Genomic DNA, 9,518 nt, shown 5'->3' with positions numbered 1-9,518 from the left:
ATTAACATGTGTATGGTTGTGGTTCACCTTCTCTGGGGTATTTCCCTTGATAAAACTGTAGAACTGCTCTCCGTTCAAATACCACCGAGTAGAATAGAAATCGTCTATGTCCGTATCGAACACACACTCGAGGACTGCTGGTCGTCCGACGACACCTGGCTGTGGAACTCTAATTCCGTGAACGTGTTTGCTGAGTGTCCCTGTCATAATTATGAATAAGTATGAGAATCTGGTGATATCCGATTCAATTTCTGAAGTCTAAATACTATTCCTCCTAGATGTTATATTTCAGTCGTGGATTTTTGTTGTAATTAATTTAGCATTTATTTCTTATATCCCTAACAGTTATTATATTATTTATTTGTTTTCAATACGTCACGATTGATTGAAAATTAGTTTACAGTCAATTCTCAGCTTTTATATCTGTTCATAAAATTACTTCAATATAAATGTTACAAGCCAATTTACCACCACCTTCTATTTATTTCTTAACTGATCATTTGCATTGTAATTACCGACAATGAACTTATAACCATCGCCATGATATCCAGATGTTCTCTGAAACTCAAATATTGTAAATACGACAACATAATTGCAAACACGCCTAGCTACACATGGTTTCGTATAAGCTCAACATTTTATGACTCCGGAACTGTGCAACCACCTGTCAGCAGAACTTACTTTTGACATGAGCATATATAGTAATAAGGAAAGCAATATGTGTACAACTTAAACTTCCGTCATATATTTTGTTTTACAATGTTCCTTCTAATAGAGCAATAACGAAGGTAACCGTTTTGATAGGTAATTGCATCTGATAATTTTTATATTAAAGATGCAGCTGGAATGAACCCAAATTTAAACTCCACGTTTCATTTACCAATAACCCATAACAGTTTACGGCAAATGTTTGCCACGTTTCATGTACTATTCTATCCAGCCTGTGCCCCGAACATCTTATAAAATGTAATTGTAAAAACCCCAAATTATTAATTTCATCTGAACTCACTCAATATAAACAAGTTTGAATCATTTCATACTGATTATCTTTATCATGGGTTTCATCTTCACTAACCACATAAATTTGATTTGACTACTAAACGTTCTATATCACCCAGTCTATATATATACGTATCAATAATTTGGCCTTTTATGTACCTTTAACATTTTAACATCCAACTCCAACTCATTACCTGAAACAAGATGCATGAAAATGAGAAAGGCTTGCAACATGAGCCTCGGTTGTAAGCTCGGACACGAAATCCTGGGCGGTTCAACGCAGCATTGCGACACGTTCGCGCATTCCTGTGCGCATCGCGGTAACTTCAGGAGCGCTTGCAAAGCTCCGCCAGGTGACATTGAAGTCAAAGTAGAGGGTATGAATGGCTTGGCGGAGAATTTGCTGGAGGTGGATAAGGCAAGAATACAGATGTCCTTTGTTCTGTTTATCGCCATCGTCGAGATCCTGCAAAGGATAGCAGTGGCTAGGAATAACTAAACGGCCAAATAATATTCTCCATTGAACCATTCTGTATTAAAAAATAAAAATTCTGGGGTATGGTTAAAAATGTCACAAGTGTAAAAAAAACAATACGTAATGCAATTATGCAATAGTTGGCTTAACAAATGATATAGTGCAGGGTTATGGAATTTCTCTTTAATTTTGCTCTAATTCATAAGAATATTTGATTAATATTAGTATTGTCGGGATCTTATGACAGGAATAAGTGCTTAAACGCACACCATATCCACAGCATTTTATTTAATTCAACGCTCCGCTACATTTACGCTTCGCATTTTCAGTGCTGGAAAGGAGAAACAAGTCACAGAGGAAGGAATTTACGATCAAGAGATTTGCCTGAAAAATAAAAAAATATATTAATAGAAATAATAAAAATGCTAATAACACCATAAAAATACTTCAGTCTTTACAAGGAAATTTGCAGAGTATGAAAAACTAAATACAGTATATGAAAAGAATAAATTGGGCATGCATTATAATATTGAAATATATACAGATGATAGACACTGCTGTCTACATTAGTTCTAGTTTCTTCAATTTAATAAAGATACAATCTTGAATTGCTGACTCTAAAGTAGAGCACCTTCGAGACAACTGTATATTTTTCAAAATTAAAAAATGGACAATTCTGAAAGTATTTGTAAAGAAAATTTGACTTTGAAAACTTGAAAATAATCTCGAAGGTTTTTTCTACTTTCGAATTGAGTATTCAAGAATCCATCTTTATTCAAATGGCGAAACTAATACTGAATATAGACAGCAGTCCCTATCCTCTATAGATGTTTAAATATTTTAATTTATTCTTAAGTTATTTTTGTATATTCTATACATACACTATACATGTTTTTCATATTTTAAAAAGTATATTAAGTGATGTATATGATTCATTGCAGTTTTCTTCCTTTCTAACATGTATATATCTCTTTTTCTGTTATGAAAAGGCTGCGAATAAACGTAGTAAAATGTTAAATAAAATGCTCTGGATATGGAATATGTTTAAGTACTTACCCAACTCAGAATGGAAAAGGGCAGAATGGAGGGATCAATAGAAGGAATAAGACCGGTGGATAGTTCGAGGATGAGATATGTTATGAAATGAAATCTAACATTATTGAGAGTGGAGAATCTTGAGAATAACTGGAAAGACGCAGCATTCAACAGGGGAACGTAAAGAGGTCCGGTGCCATGAAACTCGAGAGTCACTGAAGTGAGTGACTTATGATAATGATGATGATTGCTGTTGTTCTCGTTATTTGTAACAAAACAGGAAACACATTTTAATGGTATAATGGTATCTGCCACAGAACTCCCATATTTGTCCTTTGAATATTTCCCTGAAAATACCATTAAGATCTGGAGATTTCGTGTGGATTGAATAAAGAATGGAGAGATTCCTCAGTTTAGTCAGGTAATCCTCGTGCTAATTGGGTGATTATAACTCGTTTACCAGTTCTGGTCGTTCAGAAATGATAAAAAAGAAACCCTGAATATTCTACATGCATGCTTTATATCATCATTTCTATTTCTATATGTGGATGTTAAGTGGATATTTGTGTCTTTACATCCACTATTCTTGGATATGTACCTACCCATTATAAAATGTGTTAGCGTATGTCTAATAAAATTGAGTTTCTATATAAAATTACACATTCATACGTGTATACGTACATATATGCATATACAAACATAGGGGATTATATATATATATATATATATATATATATATATATATATATTATATATATATATATATATTATATATATATATATATGTGTGTGTGTGTGTGTGTGTGTGTGTTGTTGTCTGTGTGTGTAAGGAGCCTCTTTATTTATTTGATTTATTGATTTATTTACGGTCCCCATTATCAATGTAAAGGGGTTGATTATTGCTATCTTTGTGATGTTTGTTGCTCCTTCTTATTTGAATTAATTTTATACTTTCTTGTAGTTGCTTATCATTTCTTACTTCGTTTGTTGTTAGTTGTTAGAGTCTCAGGAGGCTTAGGAAGGCACAGTGCAGGTTTCTTTCTTCATTAACACACTAGCAAAAGTATAAATAAAATTACAAATTAAGTATATGACTACGAATCAAAGTGTGAGGAGCCTTTCTTGAATCGTCTAACCCACAACTGTGAGGTTCTGGACCCCACACCAATCCAGCTCCCAGCTATTTTCTATCTGCTCCTCTGTCTGCTTCTCTTCTTGCCTTCTGGAAGATTCTTCTGAGGAGATTGTCCCACCTACCATAGGCGAAGGATTTCCTACTGTCCCGCCTGGTAGCGGTCCTTATTGGTTGAAGATTATCTAACGACGTCCCTTGGGTGTGATGGACTGACTTAATTCCTCCCCTTGTGGGTGGAACAAATGACGTCACCGGAACTGTTGAGTTTACGGCGAAAGATCAAAAGCCAGGTCACAGGTGAGAATTTTAATGGGATCGCTTAGATTAGAACTTCGCTCATGTTATTTGGATCAAGAAATTGAATACATAAGAAAAATAGGGAAGGATTTATGTTATCCTTCACATATATTAGATATTTACTATAATAAAGCCCACAAAATGTTTTATAGTGTAAGTAACACGGAGAAAGAGAATTCCAAGAACATTTTAACGGATTTGAAACCATTAAATCATTGTTAAAAACCTTTAAGGTCAACCTTGTTTTTTCCTATAATAACACACTAAAAGGAATGTTAATAAAAAATGGCCCCAGGGAAAGCAACAACATAATATATAAAATTCCATGAATGGACTACCCCTCCTTTTATCTCGGACAACCGAGCAAGGGCTTAGAAATAAGATTAAAACAGCATAAATATTCTGTCAAAACTGGGCAAACATCTAATGCAATATTCATTCATTTAAGGGAAAACAATCACCGGATAAATTGGATTGGTAGTTCAGTAATTGCAAAATCAAAAGATGTCATATCACGAAATCTTTTAGAATCTGCCATAATACAACTTACTTCCCATTGTAATTTTAATATTAGCCATAGCCTGTTTCATTTAGACCCTTGTATTTGTAATATTTTTAAGAATCACCTCAAAGATATAATTACAGACTTAAATACAAATTAGTTGCCTTAGAGATATTTTCTTTGTATATGTATGTCTAATATGCTTTGTGAATAAGCTTTTGTTTACGAAAGATCTGAATGTGCTCAGCTGCCGCCCTGTATAATACTTCAAGTTTTTTGGTGAGTACATTTTCTCCTTCTTCCAGAAGGAGGAAATATAAAAGTTATGAAAACTGAATACAATGAGTTCCGTCCAAGCTCTGGTTGGGTGTGGACGTGTACTTTGACTGCTCTCGTCACCAGCTTTTTCTTGCTAGTGACACGCCTTCAGGTACTAGATTAAAGAAAGGAATAAATGGAAAAAGTGGCAAGTAAACCTTGTATTCTCAGGCGTGTCAATTCAGTTGGATTGCAATTTACATCTACTGTAACCTATGACTCCGCATGTGATGGCAATTTTGACATGTTAAATATCCAATACACGGAAGTCGTCGGATGTCAACTAATACCTCCCAACAGAGCAGTTGTTAAGTTCGCAGAAATGAGTGAGAAATTTTGGAGAAATTTTGTATCTGACTACGTTCAGGCTATCGAGATGTTGACAGGAATAAGATTACTGTCGTCCATTTCCGTCTGAAGAATGGGATATTAAATAATGAAGATAAAGCATTCAAAGTAGGTGCAAAGGATTTAGTGAGAATAGTTAACTTTAGCAGTACTGAAACATTTGTATCAATCAGAGGAGCCCCATTTGAAATGCATAGTGGAATTCTAGAGAAATGTTTTGAGTCGTTATGGGGAAGTTTACGGTATCAGAAATAACATTTTTGTACATAGAAACGGTAACAATCTACTTAGTAGTGTGAGGACTGCAAAAATAGATACCAGAGACAACATTCCTTCATCTATAAATATATGTGGATTTAGGATTAATTTCATATACAGTGGGCAGAAAAAGACCTGTCATAAAAGTGGCAGTTCAGCGCATTTGGCCATAGGTTGTAAAAACAGTGAGAGCAATATCCAGTCGTATGACTTACAAGATTTTCCTGCTTTGGAACATTTGCATAAAGGGGATGTGGTTGCTGAAAGTGAGAAAAATAACAACAGCGCTGGAGGTACATGATACAAATCATGCAAAATCTGATTAAGAAAATATGAGTTAAATGATAGCATCATGGTGCGTGAGTCTACGTTTCTATGCTTGATTGCTTCCCACTCTACACAGAGTACCCATAACGAAGTGTTTTGTGATAAGGAACCCTTATTGAATTTATCACCTATTTCAAGTTCCTTTTATTCATCAGTAATTAAATCGTCCGGTTCTCGTCTTCCACTTGACGAGGGAAACTTAAATGTAATAACAATTTGTGCATCGGTCTATGAACCTAATGTTGATAACAACATGGATACTGAAAATATCAGTGAATATCTTAATTTGCAGGAAAATACTCATAAAATGATGAAAAGTCAAAAGGGAAATGGAATTTAAAACTTGAAAAGGATTGTAAATTGAAGCTGGTTAAGGAAGGAAGTCAGCAACAATTGTAAAAGAAACAACGCATATAATCCCATATATCACAATGCCTTTAACTGTAGCGACATTAAAGGTTAATGGTTTATGTGGCACAGATAGGCGGCTGAAACTACAAGCCATGTAAAGCTACCAAAAAATTGACGTACTTCTTTTGCAGGAGATCAATTTGAAAATGTCTAAGTCTTTGTTGGATACTTTTAATATGTTTAAAATAATTTTCAATCCCACAGTATTATCCAAAGGAGGTACGTGAATAATGGTAACTAAAAGAAAACAAATTTAGATTATTAACCAAGAAAAAGATGTGGAACAGATACGTTATAATATTTCTGAATTCATCACTCTTAATGTTTACGCTCCCTCTGGAGCGAATAATGTTAAGGTTAGGGAAGACTTCTTTGCTCAGACTTTACCCCTTTATATGAGGCACAGGATAGACAACATCATTTTAGGTGGAGATTTCAACTGTGTTGACCGACAGAGGTGTAGTCATCAGTCACCATATAATGTCAAAACGTTGATATCTTTGATGACAAAATTTTATGGGCCTCTCGCGGTGGTGGGGTGGCAGAGCTTCACTGAAGTGCCTGGATTTGAATGTTTCCTGCGTTCGCGCCCAGGTACAGGCAAATCTATTATCGCGAAAAAAAAATCCCCTTCGGTTAAGCATATATAAAAATATATTAATTCCGAGGTAGAGCGAATTAGATATTAAAGGACATTGTAGCTCGATGTATATATATATATATATATATATATATATATATATATATATATATATATATATCTATATATATATATATATATATATATATATATATATATAGATATATATATATATATATATATATGCATATATATAAGTATATATCAATCCACACACACATATATATATATATATATATATATATATATATATATATATATATATATATATATATATATATATATATATATCTGTGTGTGTACAAATGTTTCACCATTAGACGAACGATATTTATAATTACACATAATATTAGTTAAAGAAATAAAACTATCACGCTCATTTACTACTGACACGTAACGAAAAAAGTCAGCTCCTAAGAATGGAGCCATTATGGCGCGAACGAGATCATTGGGAAGAGTGGAGAATTGCAGATCGTACATGAGAATAAAAATATCTATAAAAAAATAAATAATACTCACATGAAGAGCAATGGAGAGGTAAAAAGAATAAATAAAAGAAGAAAAGGGCGGCAAATACCGAATGACAGCAGGCTGTAAGGTCTTAATGGCCGTAAACACGAGTTTTATTACTAGTGTAAAATACTATCGTTAAGCCAAGTGACAGTGCCATTAGTCGGTGGCACAGGGCACGAAACGCCATAAAAGGGAAGACATTATCCCTGGTACTTATGCATACTAAGTGGGGCTCTAGTGTGGAAAGAGGAAGCTGAGAGATGAACACGAAAGAAGTGTTAGTATTAGTTGTATAGATTTTCCATAAAGAAGAGAAAAGCTCTGGTAACTAAACTTTTGCTCGAGTTTTAACACCCCCACATCAAAGATACTTAGAAAAATATTTTCAAAGGGGTAGACATGACACACACACACACAAGCACGTATGCATAAACACACATGCACACAGGCCCCCCATATATATATATATATATATATATATATATATATATATATATATATATATATATATATATATATATATATATATATATATGAATATTTATCACATCACCGTGATTCATATAAATCATTCGGGCTACAAATGTCCTTTAATATCTAATTCGCTCTACCAATTCCGAGGTAGAGCAAATTAGATATTAAAGGACATTTGTAGCTCGAATGATTTATATGAATCACGGTGATGTGATAAATATTCATAATAAGGCTGCGTGGGTCAAACGCTCGAATCAGCTAGCATGGTGGAGGGGGTTCCATATCGATTCTAATTACAAATACAACGAGATCGACGTTGATTTGAAATGGTCAGAATCGATATAAACCTTTAGCCTCTCTTGATAGCCGTTTCGGTAGCGTCACTGTCCGATCCTGATTTCGTTCCCCGTCCTACTGGACGGTGGTTCGATCCCATGGGGTACGAAATTATTATCAACTAAAAAATTCCCCCTCGGTACATATATGAAAATATATCAATTCCGAGGTAGAGCGAATTAGATATTAAAGGACATTTGTAGCTCGAATGATATATATATATATATATATATATTATATATATATATATATATACATATTATATGTTGCTACTTTCATAACACATATATCCCCTCTTTGACTGTATAAAATGTTATATGTCATCTCCACTGTACAGCTTCCGCAAGGAAGAATTTTTCATTACATCTTAGAACCGGGTTGCGGTCAGACATCTCTCTCTCTCTCTCTCTCTCTCTCTCTCTCTCTCTCTCCCTCTCTCCTTCGACATACTTGAGATTATATTAACGTAACGTAAATTGGTCACTCATAGAGTTATTTAGTGTTATTTTGTGCTTTTTGTGGAATCTGAACAAACATTGTGTGTGTAACGACGCCTGTTTTTGTGAGTGTGAAACAAGCTACAGCAAAGAAATAAAATTGGTATACCAAGAAGGTAAAGTGTGTTATATTTTTATTAGTTGCAACTAATAACTAATAGTCAGTGGTTTAGATAACTAATAACTTATGGTTACGATGGTTTAGAGAACTAATAACTAATGGTTACGATGGTTTAGAGAACTAATAACTAATAGTTACAAGGGTTTGAGTGAAAAGATTTACATTTTTACACATTGCAAATTTTTGTGTTTTGTGTCTGTTTCATTTGAAGTGCATTTTTCCATTTTCTTATTGAAGTGTGTCTTTTTATTTTATATTCTGTGTGATTAGTACTTTTTACAATTTTGGTATTTTCCACATTTTCTTTGTTTTCATTTGCATTCACAATTTAATTAACTTAGAATTCTTTTCAAGTTTCATTATTGTTTAGCACTTGCGAATTAATTTTAGATATTACCTAACACCTTTGAATTTAAATTGAATTAATTTTCTTGAATTTTGTGATAAATTAATTTTTATTTAATTTTACTTAGTTGACTCAAGAATTAATTAAACTTTACTTTGTTTTCAAGTAACAGTAATTTTCCCTGATATTGTGAATTTCACTTATCCAAGCGATTTCGTCTTTACTATGCCATTATCAAGAAACGAATGAAACAATTGGAGAGAAAGTTATTAGGTAAACAACCACAAGAATACCAGATGGTTAATTGTCAAAAGGGTAAAAATTAAAAAGATAATCAGGATTTTCGGAAATCATACGGTCACAAACCTAAACATAGCTTTAATAACCCTAACAGAAACTACAAAGTATCCTTACAGTCCAAGATAAGTAAAAACTTAATATATTAATTTTGTTGCTTATATTTATCTACAACTTTTTCCATTATGA

General features: G+C 33.4%; 1 long non-coding RNA gene across 1 annotated transcript in view; it reads right to left on the bottom strand.

Moving 5' to 3' along the window:
* LOC135196735 (uncharacterized) overlaps nucleotides 1-9,518 on the bottom strand; it is a 77,064-nt gene continuing 67,546 nt past the window's right edge. Inside the window, exons 2-3 of the long non-coding RNA XR_010310442.1 lie at nucleotides 1,194-1,465; nucleotides 1-200 (exon numbers count right to left, since the gene is read on the bottom strand). This is a non-coding gene — a long non-coding RNA (uncharacterized LOC135196735). The remainder of the gene's footprint in view (nucleotides 201-1,193; nucleotides 1,466-9,518) is intronic.

This window comes from Macrobrachium nipponense, chromosome 18 (genome assembly GCF_015104395.2).
Source record: "Macrobrachium nipponense isolate FS-2020 chromosome 18, ASM1510439v2, whole genome shotgun sequence".
Lineage (NCBI taxonomy): Eukaryota > Metazoa > Arthropoda > Malacostraca > Decapoda > Palaemonidae > Macrobrachium > Macrobrachium nipponense.
This window is presented reverse-complemented; position numbering and strand designations above follow the sequence as displayed.